The sequence below is a fragment of the Lithobates pipiens genome, unplaced genomic scaffold (assembly GCF_037356315.1).
Source record: "Lithobates pipiens isolate NorthernLeopardFrog02 unplaced genomic scaffold, aLitPip1_a1.2 Scaffold_16, whole genome shotgun sequence".
In the NCBI taxonomy this organism is placed as follows: Eukaryota; Metazoa; Chordata; class Amphibia; order Anura; family Ranidae; genus Lithobates; species Lithobates pipiens.
The window spans coordinates 191030058-191045156 of record NW_027507748.1 but is presented as its reverse complement, the minus strand read 5'-3'; the positions used below and the strand labels follow the sequence as shown (position 1 = coordinate 191045156).

General features: G+C 48.2%; 1 long non-coding RNA gene across 1 annotated transcript; it reads left to right on the top strand.

The window, feature by feature from the left end:
• The first annotated feature begins 370 nt into the window (after positions 1-370).
• Positions 371-8259, top strand: LOC143982269 (uncharacterized). Its single transcript, XR_013274424.1, has 2 exons — positions 371-451; positions 7970-8259. It is a non-coding gene; the product is annotated as an uncharacterized LOC143982269 (long non-coding RNA).
• Positions 8260-15099: the final 6840 nt, after the last annotated feature.

Genomic DNA, 15099 nt, shown 5'->3' with positions numbered 1-15099 from the left:
TACCTGGTGGTGACAATCCCTGGTGGTCCAGTGTGGGCTTTCTTGGTGGGGCTGCACTGATAATCAATCAGCACAGAACCCCCTGCACTTCCAGACACTGTGAATCGTCCTTTCCTTCCTCCCTGCAGTTATGTGAGAAAGGCATAGAGGAGGGGAAGAACGGACAGCCTTCCCTCACTACACAATGGCGCTCTATTGCCCCCTGCAGGCTGGAGGGAGGATAAAGCTCAATCCTCTCTGCAGCTGTCTCCGTACAGCGGAGATATCAGCCAGAGCGTGCGTCACGCAGCGGCATCTGATTGGCTGGAAGGGGCGGACGGTTAGCGCGCCCAGGCTGACCGGCGCCATTTTGTAGGTGGCTCCTGGAGGAGGGAGTGAGACCTGACACAGCGCCCTCCGGTGGTAAAATCTACACCCCCAGCTTCTTCATCGCACCTCTATCGGAGAACTAGTAAGTGTGATTAGGACTGATGTCAGCTGACCAGGGGGCGGGTCCAGTGTCGGGATGTGTGGGCGGGACCGGCTTGTGTAATGATCTGTCAGTGTTTCCTCTCCTCCTTTCTGCTCTGAGGGAACAGAAATCACCGTCCACACTGAGGAGCAGAGCTGATCTCAGGGGCCCCTGATACGCTACATGACAGCCCCCCCCCCCCCATACACTGCAGGACAGGCCCCCCCCTCCCCCATACACTACATGACAGGGCCCCCCCATCCCCTGATACACTACATGACAGGGGCCCCCCACACCCTACATGACAGGGGCCCCCGATACACTGCACAACAGGGGCACCCGACACCCTGCAGGACAGGGGCCCCAACACCCTGCACGACAGTGCCCCCCCCACACCCTGCATGACATGGGCCCCGATATACTACATGACAGGGGCCCGACACCCTGAAGGACAGGGGCCCCCATACCCTACATGACAGGGGCCCCCATACCCTACATGACAGGGCCCCCCGATACACTACATGACAGGGGCCCCCCATACCCTACATGACCGGGGCCCCCGATACACTGCACGACAGGGGCCCCCGATACACAGCACGACAGGGGGCCTCCACACCCCCTGCACGACAGGGGCCCCAACACCCTGCAGGACAGGGGCACCCGACACCCTGCAGGACAGGGGCCCTGATAAACTACATGACAGGGGCCCCGATATACTACATGACAGGGGCCTCCCACTCTGCATGACAGGGGCCCTGATACACTGCATGACGGGCCCCAACACCCTGCATGACAGGGACCCCCGATACACTGCACGACAGGGGCCCCCACACCCTGCACGACAGGGGCCCCCATACACTACATGACAGGGGCCCCCATACACTACATGACAGGGGCCCCCGATACACTGCACGACAGGGGCCCCCACACCCTGCATGACAGGGGACCCGATACACTGCATGACAGGGGCCCCCACACCCTGCATGACAGGGGACCCGATACACTGCATGACAGGGGCCCCAACACCCTGCATGACAGGGGCCCCGATATACTACATGACAGGCCCCTGACACCCTGCAGGACAGGGGCCCCGATATACTACATGACAGGGACCTCCCACACCCTACATGACAGGGGCCCCCACCCTACATGACACCCTACAGGACAGGGGCCCCCCGATACCCTGCATGACAGGGGCCACCCACACCCTACATGACAGGGGTAACCCACACCCTGCATGACAGGAGCCCCGATATACTACATGACAGGGGCCCCCCACACCCTACATGACAGAGGCCCTGATACACTGCATGATAGGCCCCAACACCCTGCAGGACAGTGGCCCCCGATACACTACATGACAAGGACCCCCCACACCCTACATCACAGGGGCCCCCACCCTACATGATATCCTGCATGACAGGGGCCCCCCGATACCCTGCATGACAGGGGCCCCCGATACCCTGCATGGAAGGGACCCCCCACACTCTGCATGACAGCGGCCCCCCCATACCCTACATGACAGGGCCCCCACCCTACAGGACAGGGGCCACCCACACCCTACATGACCGGGGTAACCCACACCCTGCATGACAGGGACCCCGATATACTACATGACATGGGCCCCCACCCTACATGACACCCTGCAGGACAGGGGCCCCCCGATACCCTGTATGACAGGGGCTCTGATACCCTGCATGACAGGGGCCCCCCACATCCTGCATGACGGGCCCCAACACCCTGCAGTACAGGGGGCCCCCCACACCCTACATGACAGTGGCCCCCCACACCCTGCATGACAGGGCCTTTGATACACTGCATGACGCGCCCCAACACCCAGCAGGACAGGGGCCCTTGATACACTACATGACAGGGGCCCCGACACCCTGCATGACAGGGGTCCCAACACCCTACATGACAGGGGTCCCAACACCCTGCATGACATGGCCCCCCCGACACCGTGCAGGACAGGGGCCCCGACACCCTGCATGACAGGGGCCCCAATACACTGCATGCCAGGGGCCCCCCACACCCTATATGACAGGGGCTCCGACTCCATGCATGACAGGGGGGCCCCCCCACACCCTATATGACAGGGGCCCCAACACCCTGCAGGACAGGAGCCCCCCGACACCCTGCATGACAGGGGTTCCCAACTTCTTATATGACAGTGGCTCCTTCCCCCCACCTGACTGGCTCCCCTCCCAGCACAAATCCCCCCCATCCCTCCTACAACACTAAAGGGACACACTATTATTTTGGTGGGGGCGAGAGGGTTGTCGGCAGTAAAGCTGCGCTTTACCGTCATTTTAGTGGCACTTTCAACCCACACCAGCGGCCAGAAAAGGGTTAAAGGCGCCACTGTCGAAACACTTTGCAGGTGCATCGGTAGCGCTGGCCTGCATGACAGGGGCCCAAACCCCCTGCAGGACAGGGGCCCCCCACACCCTACATGACAGGGGCCCCGACACAATGCATGACAGGGGCCCCCGGCACCCTGCAGGAGAGGGGCCCCCCAATACCCTGCATGACAGGGGCCCCCAATACCCTGCATGACAGGGTTCCCCACACCCTGCATGACAGGGGCTTTGATACACTGCATGATGGGCCCCAACGGCCAGCAGGACAGGGGCCCCTGATACACTACATGACAGGGGCCCTGACACCCTGCATGACAGGCCCCCCTGATACCCTGCAGGACAGGGGCCCCGACACCCTATATGACAGGGGGGCCCCCCCGACACCCTGCAGGACAGGGGCCCCCCCATACCCTGCACGACAGGGGTTCTCAACTTCTTATATGACAGTGGCTCCTTCCCCCCACCTGACCGGCCCCCCTCCCAGCACAAATCTCCCCCCTGTCCCTCCTACAACACTAAAGGGACACACTATTACTTTGGTGGGGGCGGGGGGGTTGTGGGCAGTAAAGCTGCGCTTTACCGTCATTTTAGTGGCGCTTTCAACCCACACTAGCGGCCAGAAAAGGGTTAAAGGCGCCACTGCCGAAACGCTTTGCAGGTGCATCGGCAGCGCTGGCCATTGATTTCAATGGTAGGGGCGTTTTAGAAGCGATGTATCCACCGCTCCCAAAACGCCCCAAAGATGCGGCTTGCAGGACTTTCTTCCAGTCCCACCAGCGCACCGCCCCGGTGTGAAAGCACTCTGGGCTCTCATACTGGGGGAGGGGTGTTCAGGCGATTTACAGGCGCTATTTTTTAACCCTTTAGCCCCTGAAAAATGCCTCCAGTGTGAAAGTAGCCTCAAATTTTCCATCTCCCTCTTTACTTTGGAGTCTTATGTTTATAAATCACTATTAATATTCTGCTGTCTTCAGAGCAATCGCTGCACATTGACAGATGAATGCCTCCGTATTTTATAGATTCATTTGTGGTATTTGCCCCTTCTTTTTCAAATATTTATTGCACTGTTATCAGCACCTAAAGTGGCATGGATTGTATTATTATATGAATTCTCACATTTTCGATATTTATTTGCTCAATGTCACATTATTTAAATCGCCATTATTTACATCCTTGCACATCAATGTCATGTTAGCTTTGTTGCATAAATTAATTTGGCAATAACTACAGCAGCGCAGCCCCGCCATTCCATATATCTACCAATCACATTAGATACCGATAAAGTGCCTGTAGCAACGGGTCACTTTTCAACATTACATCTAATTCAAAGTTAGAGTATCCACTACACAGTTATTATGCCCCCAATCCCCCCTCCTAGCAGAACTCTACTCCCCCAATTCCCTAAACCAGCACAAACCCCCCCCCCCCCCCAATCGTCCCCAAATCCCCAACCCCATCCAAATTACCCTTTTCCTGGGAGAAAATTCTTCCTCCTTACCCAAATCTCCCCCCAGCAGAAAACTACTCCCCCAATTCCCTATCCTAGCACAAATCCTCCCACCAATCCCTCCTCCTAGAACAAATCCCCCAAATCACTTTTTCTAGCACAAATCCATCCAATCCCTCCTCTTTGCAAAAATCCTTGCAATCCCCCCTTGTATCAACAATCCTCCCCAATCCACTCTCCCAGCACAAATCCTCCCTCAACCCCGCCTCCTAACACAAATTCTCCCTCAGCCCCGCCTCCTAACACAAATCCTCCCAAACCCGCCTCCTAACAAATCCCCCCAGCAAAAAAAATCCCCTAAATCACTACTTCAAGAGCAAATCCCCCCATTCCTCCTTGTATAACAATTTCTCCCACAAATCAACAACCCCCTCCAAATTACCCTTTTTCTAGCACAAATTCTTCCTCCCTACCCAAATCTCCCAAAGCACAAATTCCCCCCTCTTAGCAGAAATTCCCACACCCTTAGAGAAAACATTCCCCATCACGGCTCAAATCCCCCAAAACTGTCCTAGCTCATATTCTGACCAAATCCTCCTTCTAGCAAATACACCCCCCCATCCTGATTACACTTCTCAGTACAGATAAATGCCCATCCCCCTTCTCCACAAACATCCAAAGTACAAACTATTACCTCCCCCTTCATTGTGTACAATTTCCCTGTGACCTTCCCCTCCTCATCCTCTCCTGTCACTGCAGCGCCCCTCCAGCACATTACACAGGATCGCTCTTAGATGACATTGGAGTGTACACACACACAGTGTGATTACTGCCCCCTATCCATATTTCCTGCTGCCAGTGTTCTGTCGAGAAGTGCCCCCCATCGAATAGTGCCCGTGCATGTGCAGAACGGAGCGGCACTTCAGCTGATATGCCGATCAGCTGGAGTGATGTGACCAGGGCGCAAGCGCACATCATAGGAGGCATCCCTTGATGGGAGATACCATTTCAGGGCCACAATTGAAGCCTATACAAACAGCGGGGGGGGGACCGTAGTTCTCACATTGTGCCTCGCTGTTGCGGGGCAGCTTTACAGTGTGCTGATGGTCCGGTTTTGCTGTGTTGCAGGGCGGTTTTGCCTGTGTGAAACGGTGGGTTGCAACACAGATAAAAAACAAAACCATATAATATGAGGTCAAACCTTAGGAGTTTCAATTTGTATACAATCAGGCAGGCCCTTCCACTACACGGTTTTGGTAAATCTGAAGGAAAAAAAATCAGCAGAAAATCTGATAGTGTGTATGGGGCATTAGACTGACAACATGGCTTCTCCATGGATATAGTACATTGAGTTAAGCATTGTCACTCTAGGACAGGATATGTTACAGGGTCACCAAGTGAAAATAAAGGGGGCAAAAATGCCTGAGAAAAAAAGCCGTATGATCAAAGGCATTAGGCATTGGGCTAGACCACAAACAGCAATCATGTTAAGGACTTTGGGTGAGCCTTTGTAAAATGATCTGTTTTGGGTCCCTCAGAAGAGGACTAGCTTCCCTCTGGGTCAAGCAAGGGCCAGGTCACCCAGAATGTAAAGAACATGTGTAGCAATGAGATTTTCCACAGGTTGACTATACGGTAGCACTATAGTATTACAATCAAGTGCAGCATTCACAAGCCGGGTTTTCCTTAGATTAGCTATTTTCAACCTTTTTATCCCAGAACAAATCTTGAGATAGAAAATCTCAGAGAACCCCTGGTAAGATTAGTCCATTAGGGGTCATTGGGAAAATGCCCCCTTACATTGGTGGTGTTCGAAGGCTGCCCTTACAGCAGCCTTGCAGTCATACCACTGGCTCTACCAGGTGGTGTGCAACCTGGAGATATGCAGGCACCATCAGATAGGAGCTTAGCCACAGCTCAAGGAACCCCTAGCCAACCCTGGTTGAGAATGGCTGCTCTAGAGGTTACTTGGGCTTTCTTGAGCTGTGGCTAATTGACCTCCCATTTGATTGTGCTTGGATAGTTCCAGGGTCAGTGCCAGCAAAGTTAGCTCCAGGACATAAATGATCTTTCCTGGTGCCCCCATTTCAGCCTACCTGTGACAAGCTCCGCCTTGGCTCCTCCCTCAGGACCAGTGAATATTATAAAAGAAAAGGATTAGTGCACTCCCAGCATTCTCCTTTTTTCCCCTCATACCGCATGATCAGTGAATGGTGGTGGAATGTCCCTTACCTCTGCAGTTGGCAGCTTCCAGCTGGGTTCAAGCCTTTCCCAGGTGCAGTCCTTATTCGTGGGCAGCTAAATGCACTGATAAGATAGGCAGTCCCTTCTGTGGGTCTTTTGGGACAGCAGTTGTCTCGTAACTAAGAGCTCCTATTTGCATTTCTATACTGCGATTTGCTCAAGTCTGCAGCAGAGAAAGAAGCTATATCTATTTCCCTTCTCCTTCCATTTCTCCCTCCTGTCATCCATTCTCTCTCGCTTTCCTTTCTTTGCATTCCTCTCTCTTTTTTTGCTTTCTTCCTTCCCTTCCTTGTGATATTGTATCTTCATTCCTGGCTACTATAGTGGGTGGCCCCCCTTACACTGGCTTTTCTGAGTCCCTCAGCATCTTCCTGCCCGCTTTGCGCATGCGCGGACGTCAGGAGCCAGCTCAGCGAGTGGGGTGGGCCACATAGGTCGTAGTGCCGCGAATGAGCGGTCTGGCCAGAGGTCGTGGTGGCCATCTTGAATAGGTATAAAGAATGATGGGGTCCAAGGCACCAAAAGTAATTGGCCTCCATCCCAAAATGTAGACAAAGAAAAGGGAAAGCGGTCAGCGGGACTTTAAATGAGGCCAATCACTATATAAAGTAAACGTGTGACATGAAACACAGTGTTGCTTTTGTGGGTACCGACAAAAAAGGGGAGTTTTGAAATGAGAGATGTATATCAAAAAGCAGTCATAGCAAAGAACATTTTATTATACTGTGTGAGATCATGTATAACATACTGAATAACACAAAAATGCATGCACAGAATCGCATACACGCTGGGCATGCTGAAAAGCACATATACATATTGACGTCATGGTTCTTGGCATATCATAAAGTAAAAACAAGTCCTGCACAACATGGGCCACTGGAAGGGCAGAATGATGTTGGAAAGTCTAGAGTAAAACAAAATAAGAGACATAAAATCATCTGTATGGACATCATGCATCTATGTAAGCCGGACGCTTTTCGTTGGGTTATACCAACTCTTCAGGGATTACAGGTAAATCCTTGTTTCTTTGGGCACGAGGCCCGGGTACCATCCAGTTTGGTTAAAAAAATCCCTTATCTTGCTGTACAACTTTTCTTCCCCCCTCTCTTATACATTCCAGCTGCCTATCTACACGGTCCCGGTTTGTGTCTTTGGGGGACCCTTAAACACATCTTTCATCGCTCCACACAGTGTATTGGGCTAGGAGAGAGGGGAGAAGGTGTCGTCTTCGTCCCTAACGCTGCCCTTCTGTGCGTTCTGCCTCTCTGTCTTTGCTACTTGTACAACCAAATTGGTTTGAAGGTTCACATTAATTGGTCACGCTATGACCTTATTTGGAACATACTTCTATGCATGTGAGTATGATTAGGTACATAATCCCCTTCCCCCCCCCTTTTTTTTCTTTTTCGCTCTCCTACGCCAACAAGGTCTATATACATGTACACGTGTTCTTATTTATCATTGTAGATCAAAACTTCGAATAACATGGACCTGCATAAATGATGGATGCCTGAGGAAGGAGAAAACTCCGTAACACGTAGGACATATCATATGCAGATTATTGATTCAGTTGGTTGTGCATATGTGATCATGTTATAGATATGTCACACCTGTATATACATTGAAAAGAATTGTTTTCATTTTTGAACAAGTTTGGATGTAACTAGGTTGCATACCTGAAAATACATTTGTGTATCTTTTTTATTATGTGTATACTTTTTGATAAATTGTTATAATAAAGTGATTGTATGATTTTATATGTACGTTGTAAGTCTCACAGTCTATGCCTGAAAAGTCCTGCCATTTTGAGGGGATTTGCTTTTTGGTAGAACTTCTACGTTTTTGGGATGTTGGCTTTAAAAGAAAGTGAAGTACCTATGACACCTCCAGTTTTTTGATTTTTATTGATGTTGGAAAGTCTAGAGTAAAACAAAATAAGAGACATAAAATCATCTGTATGGACATCATGCATCTATGTAAGCCCGCCGCGTTTCTTTGGGGTATGCCAACTCTTCAGGGGTTACAGGTAAAACCTTGTTTGTTCGGACACAAGGCCCGGGTACCATCCAATTTGGCCTGAAAAAGACACTTTGAATGGATCCGGTTGCACGACTTGCCCCAGTGTAGGATATTCCAGTGGAGTTCAGCACAGCACATCTTTACTCGTGACCAACACCTAAGACACTGGCGGAAAAACTGAGGTACTCTCAGTAACTGGAGGGGTTATATGGGGGATTGAACTTACTGTCTAGGGTGTGCCAGTGTCCAATCACCTAGTGATACCCTATATAACCCATCAGTGATTACTGAGACTCTGTGTCCCGTGATGTACGAGAAAGAAAATTACATTTTTCTTTTCTTTCTTCATTTTCAAAAACAAATGAGAGCTGCAAAATACTCACCATGCCTCTCAGCAAATAGCTTGGGGTGTCTACTTTCCAAAACGGGGTCATTTGGGGGGTGCCATCTTGGCATTTTATGGCCTTCAAAACTGTGATAGGTAGTGAGGAGTGAAATCAAAAATTTACGCCCTTAGAAATCCTGAAGGTGGTGATTGGTTTTGTGTGGTATCCCCGTACTCAGGAGAAGCAGCAGAATTTATTTTGGGGTGTAATTCCACATATGCCCATGCATATGTGAGCAATATATCATTTAGTGACAACTTTGTGCAACAAAAAAAAAGTTTGTTATCTTTCTGCAACGTGTGGCAAAATATAAAATATTATATCAAAATTCCACGCCCTTAGATGGGTCACTATTGATCCCCCGGACACCAATGTTGGCTCACTATTCTTTCCATTGACACCACTGATGGGTCAACATCCCTTTCACTTACACCAATTTTTGATCACTATTCTTTCCACTGACACAAACAATAGGATCCTCCCACTGGAACCAATGATGGGTCACAATTCCTTCCACTGACTCCAATAATAGGTCACTATTGCTCCCTCTAAAACCAATGATGGCCCACTATTCTTGCTACTGACAACAATTTTTTTTTTATTTTATATTTTTTGTGTATTTTACTTTTACTTTTTTACACTTTTATTTGTAACTGTAACGGTTTGGGTCTCTCAAAATGCGATGGAGATCCTGTGAAAGTGTGTCTAATCTGTGCAGTGCTGTTCTCTACGGTAAAACTCAACTAGTATATGATATCGCTCAAAACATTCACCAATGCAAAGACCAGGATTGTCAGGACAGGAGGGACAATAATAACGGGTGTCACGCCTATATCCGCGCTTTCTACAGACACAACATGTTCTTTGGGGGGCTCGTTGGGTAGGGGTACTTGGGAGGACATAAGGAAAATGCCTCTCATGCAGCCGGCTTACTGCATTTGATTGGGAAGGTGAGGTGGAGCCCCGTCTGGAAACAGAAGGGCTCTGATGATCTCTTCCTGGAATATAAGGAAGGATCCAGTCCATCCTGAAGCTCTGTATGGCACATGAGCGTTCAGCAAAGTCAATTGAAATAAATAAACAGACACTTTTTTGTACCAGTGTCTGGTCTTACAGGCAACTAGGTACGGCGCCAACAACTGGCCGTTGAGGTCCACCCCTCCCATATTTTAATTATATTTGTGGACACAGAGGGGTTCCTCCACAACACCAGTCACCATAGTAATTTGAACTGTTGTGTCTGCATGAAGGGAGGTAAGAACAAAAACATTCTAATTATTCCTCCTCTTCACTACTGTACCTTCAATTTGCCATTTTGGGCTCTAAATTTACTGGTACACTAGTGAGACTCACAGGCAAAAAAAGCTCCTTACTGTCAGCGACTGTATCAAAACGCTACCAAAAAACTGTTAGCGATTGAAGGGATCAGGCCTGACTCTGCGAACACTGCAGTTATGTGTTTAGTGTTTTGTAAGTGACAGTGATCGATCGAGCGATCGATACTGCACTTGGGTGGGCTGGGCTGGGCAGAGGGGCAAAATGCAGGTATCTGGGCTGATCCCGCTAACACTGCGTTTTTGGGAACCCTAAACTGCTGGGGACACTAGTATGGATCTGATCAGATATTGATCCTTTCAGATACTATACTACTAAGGGAGGTTATGCTGTGTGCGTGCGTGGGTATTAGCATTACTGGCACTAACCTGACGCTGCCTGGGCCGACGCAGACTCCATCTGACCTTAAAACCTAACTTTTATCACCCGCTGGGTGATCAGGTGGTTTAACCTTCATTAAAGTGATTGTATAGTCAATTTTGGTACTTTTACCTACAGGAAAGTCTATAATAAGGCTTACCTGTAGGTAAAAAAAATATCTCCTAAACCTGTACAGTTTAGGAGATATTCCCCTTGCAATGCGTCACTGACTGCAGCAGCGCATGCGCACAGGCGATTCTCGGGTAAAAGTCCGGCAGACGCCAGACCCTGCTGGGAAGAAATCTCCCGCGCGCATGCGCGGGAGTGACGATATCGCGGCTCCGGCCACTCACCCAAAGCCGCGATACCAGGAAGAAACGCAGAAGGAACATGTCAGCTCCCTTGGCGTGGATCAGGCCAGATGTCGGGGCCTCGTTCTAAGGTAAGTATTTCATAATGAGCTATTATTGGGTGCATACTAGCTCATTATGCCTTTTCCTTTGCAGGTGAGTAAAAAAAACAAAAAAACTTCAGCGGGTATACAACCGATTTAAGTAATAAATGGCGGGTGCCCTGACACTATAAAAAAAAAAACTAATTAACCAGCGTCAGCCGTAACAGTTATATGGTGATCACTGGTGAAAGGGTTAACTAGGGGGCAATCAGGGGGTTAAAATCTTTACTAGGTAGTATATGGGGGTACCTAACGCTGAACCTAAATACGTACCTGGCTAACTAGCGTCACCTGTGACACTAATATGGTGATCAGTAAAAAGATTGTTTAGTGACACCGGGGACAGGGGGGTGATCAAGGGGTTAAACCTTTATTGGGGGGGTACCCCAGAGCTAAAGGGGCCTAGCACTAACTGTCCTACCACTTATAACAGTCACAAATGACACCAATGCAGTAATCTGTAAATAAAAAGCTTCTCATTAGCCAGGAGCGATCGTGAGGGGGTGGCCATGAATCAGTGGCCTCCCCCTCAGCACGCTGGGAGGCAGGGACGTACAGGTACGCCCATATGCCTGCCCATGCCAGTCTGCCGATGTACATCAGCGTGCGGCGGTCGGCAACTGGTTAACGACAGTCATTTACATTATCACTTGTGTAGCATATACAATTGCTATATTCTTTTTTTTTTTCCCACAAAATTGGAGTTACAACTACTTGCTGACCAGGCGCTTTGTTTACAAGTTTAAATTCGTATTTTTTGCTAGAAAATAAATGAAACCCCCAAACATTATACTTTTTTTTTTTTTTTGTTTAGCAGAGACACTAGGGAGTAAAATGGCAAATTTTATGTCATGATTTAAAAACCCAATTTAAATCCCCTGCCCGGTTTAACCCCTTCCCAGCAAGTGTCATTAGTACAGTGACAGTGCCTACTTTAAGCACAGATCACTGTGTCACTGTTTCCCACAAAGTGTCAAAAGTGACGGTTAGTGTCAGATTTCCCACCACAATATCACAGTCCCGCTATAAATCGCTGATCACCACCATTAATAATATGAATAAATGTAGCATAGTCCTGGGTCCCCTATGGTCTAATGAGAATGTCTAGAGTTAGGGACAGCTGACATCCTTCTATATGGAGTGGGTTACAAGGCATGGTGGCTGTAGTGTAAGATAGATTCATGGGCACCAGACACTTCTTGAATGCAAAGAGATTTATTTTCTCTTGAACTGAACTGTGGGAGAGAAGGTTAGGGCCAGGACACCCTTTAGTAGTTGCAATGTCAATTAGCAGACTCTGAGACTTCTATAGGCAGATAGCCAGACACTGATACTCCTCAAGCGTCACCCCACTGGTCTGCTCGGTCCCTGGCTTGGCACACAAGGCTGCTCTGCAAGCAAAACCTCCGCTGGCTGGGTCCCTGGCTTGGCACCTGCTGAAGTTTCCCAATTCTTCACCATCCCCGGTTGGTAAGAATACTGCTCTGGTACTTGCTTCAATTACTCAGTGTGGTCCCTGGTAATAAAGTGGAAGTTCCCTTAGTGGCGACAGCTTCCCCTCTACCTCCGACAGGTTCTCCGGCTGGCAGAACCATCACTTCTGGTTGGACTGCAAGCCGCAATGCTAACCCTATGCTTCTCTCTTGGGTAGGCCCTACCACAGCCTGGCATCCAGATGTCCCAGGATAGCAGCCCTGGGCAGCACATGTCCACCCAGATAGCCCTCCAGTTGGCACAGAATCCCGATGACCTGACTCCACCCAAATAAATAGGTTCTCCCAGCAGGCCAAGAAAACCCCTACCCATTGGCTGAGATACCCCATATACTCCTAATCTGACCTTGCAATGCCTTTAGCTTATCGAATGCCACCAAGTGCCAGACCACCTAGCGGTAGAAGAGAGAAGTGCAGCAATTCCAGAATTTGGGCAAACTCAATTGATCCCTAACAATTGGCCAAGGCGAATAAACCTGGCAGGTAAATTTAGGTGCAACTCTGCCTAAACACCAGGGTGCTACAGCAATAAATAAATAAAAATAATAGTATAATAAACAGTATAGAACATAGTTTGTAGACGCTGTAACTTTTGTGAAAACCAATCAATATAAACTAATTGGGTTTTACTTTACCAAAAACATGTAGCAGAATACATATTGGCCTACACTGATGAAGACATTTCATTTTTACATGTTTTTATTGGATATGTTTTATACCCGAAAGTAAAAAAAAATATATTTTGTATTCAAGATTTTTGTTTTTTTTCCATTTATTACACAAAAACGAAAACACCCAGTGGTGATCAAATTCCACCAAATGAAAATATTTGTAGAAATGTAAAAATGTATATAAAATGTAATTTGTGTACAACATTGTAGCAATTGTCAGTTAACCACTTCAGCCCTGGAAGATTTGGCTGCTGAATGACCAGGCCATTTTTTGCGATTCGTCACTGCATTACTTTAACTGACAATTGCGCGGTCGTGCGACGTTGCACCCAAACAAAATTGAAGTCCTTTTTTTTTCCACAAATAGAGCTTTCTTTTGGTGGTATTTGATCACCTCTGCGTTTTTTATTTTTTGCGCTGTAAACAAAAAAAGCGTACATTTTGAAATAAAAACCACAATATTTTGTACTTTTTGCTATAATAAATATTCCCAATTTTTTTTTTTTTAAAGCAAATTTCTCCTCAGTTTAGGCCAATATGTATTCTTCTACATATTTTTGGTAAAAAGAAAACAAACGCAATAAGCGTATATTGATTGGTTTGCACACAAGTTATAGCGTTTACAAAATAGGGAAAGATTTATAGCATTTTTATTATTATTTCTTTTTTTACTAGAAATGGCGGCGATCTGCGATTTTTATGGCGGACACATTGGACACTTTTGACACATTTTTGGGACCATTGGCATTTATACAGCGATCAGTGCTATAAAAATGTACTGATTACCGTAAAAATGTCACTGACGAGGAAGGGGTTAACACTAGGGGGCGATCAAGGGGTTAATTGTGTTCCCTGGGAAGTGATTCTAACTGAAGGGGGATGGGACTGACTAGAGCAGTGATGGCGAACCTTGGCACCCCAGATGTTTTGGAACTACATTTCCCATGATGCTCATGCACTCTGCAGTAAAGTTGAGCATCATGGGAAATGTAGTTTCAAAAACATCTGGGGTGCCAAGGTTCGCCATCACTGGACTAGAGGAAGTGACAGATCGTGGTTCCTAGCTAACAGGAACACACGATCTCTCACTCCTTTCAGAACAGAACAGGGAGGAGTGTGTTTACACACACTCTTCCCTGTTCTGCCTCTCGTGTTTGCTCGTGGCCGGCGGTCACGATGACCACAGCGGCACCCCCCCTGTGTAGCAGGCACGTGCCTGCTACCCCAATCCTATGAGCTGACCTATAGCTATGACAGTTCGCTGGATCATGCCGACCAGCCGACATCATTTTACCGCGCAGTGCCAAGTAGCGCAGTGCCAAAAAGCAAAAAACTGACTGGTCATGAGAGGGGTGGGGGGTAAATCTTCCAGAAGTCAAATGGTTATAGACAATCAGAATGGCTGTGTACCTTCACTTCCTATATTAACGCCTGAGAGGGGAGGAAGTGAGGCTCTGTGGAGGAAAGGATCAGCAGCAGATTCATGGTGGGGTAATTTAACCCCTTCACTCCTCTTCCTCTACCGTACACTTAATCTCCATGCTGTGCCCTGCCTGTATATTAAAATAGCACTATAGGCAAAAACTTTTTTCATTTTGGATAGACCAAATGTATTTTTTTTTTTCTTAATCACCATTTGTGTCCCATGGGGGAGATTTCCCTTCACTTCCTGTCCCATAGCCAAAGCAGGAAGTGAAAGGAAATCCCTGCAAATTAAGGGAATCAATTTGATCCCCTCTTTCCAGGTCACCAGAACTAGTGTCCCCATTGGAAGATTTCCCCTATTTTACTTTTCTGGGGACAACCCAAAATTTGGGAGTTTCTTTCAGTTACAGGACAAATTGAAAGGGCGATACTCCCCAATGGGGGCGTAGACAGC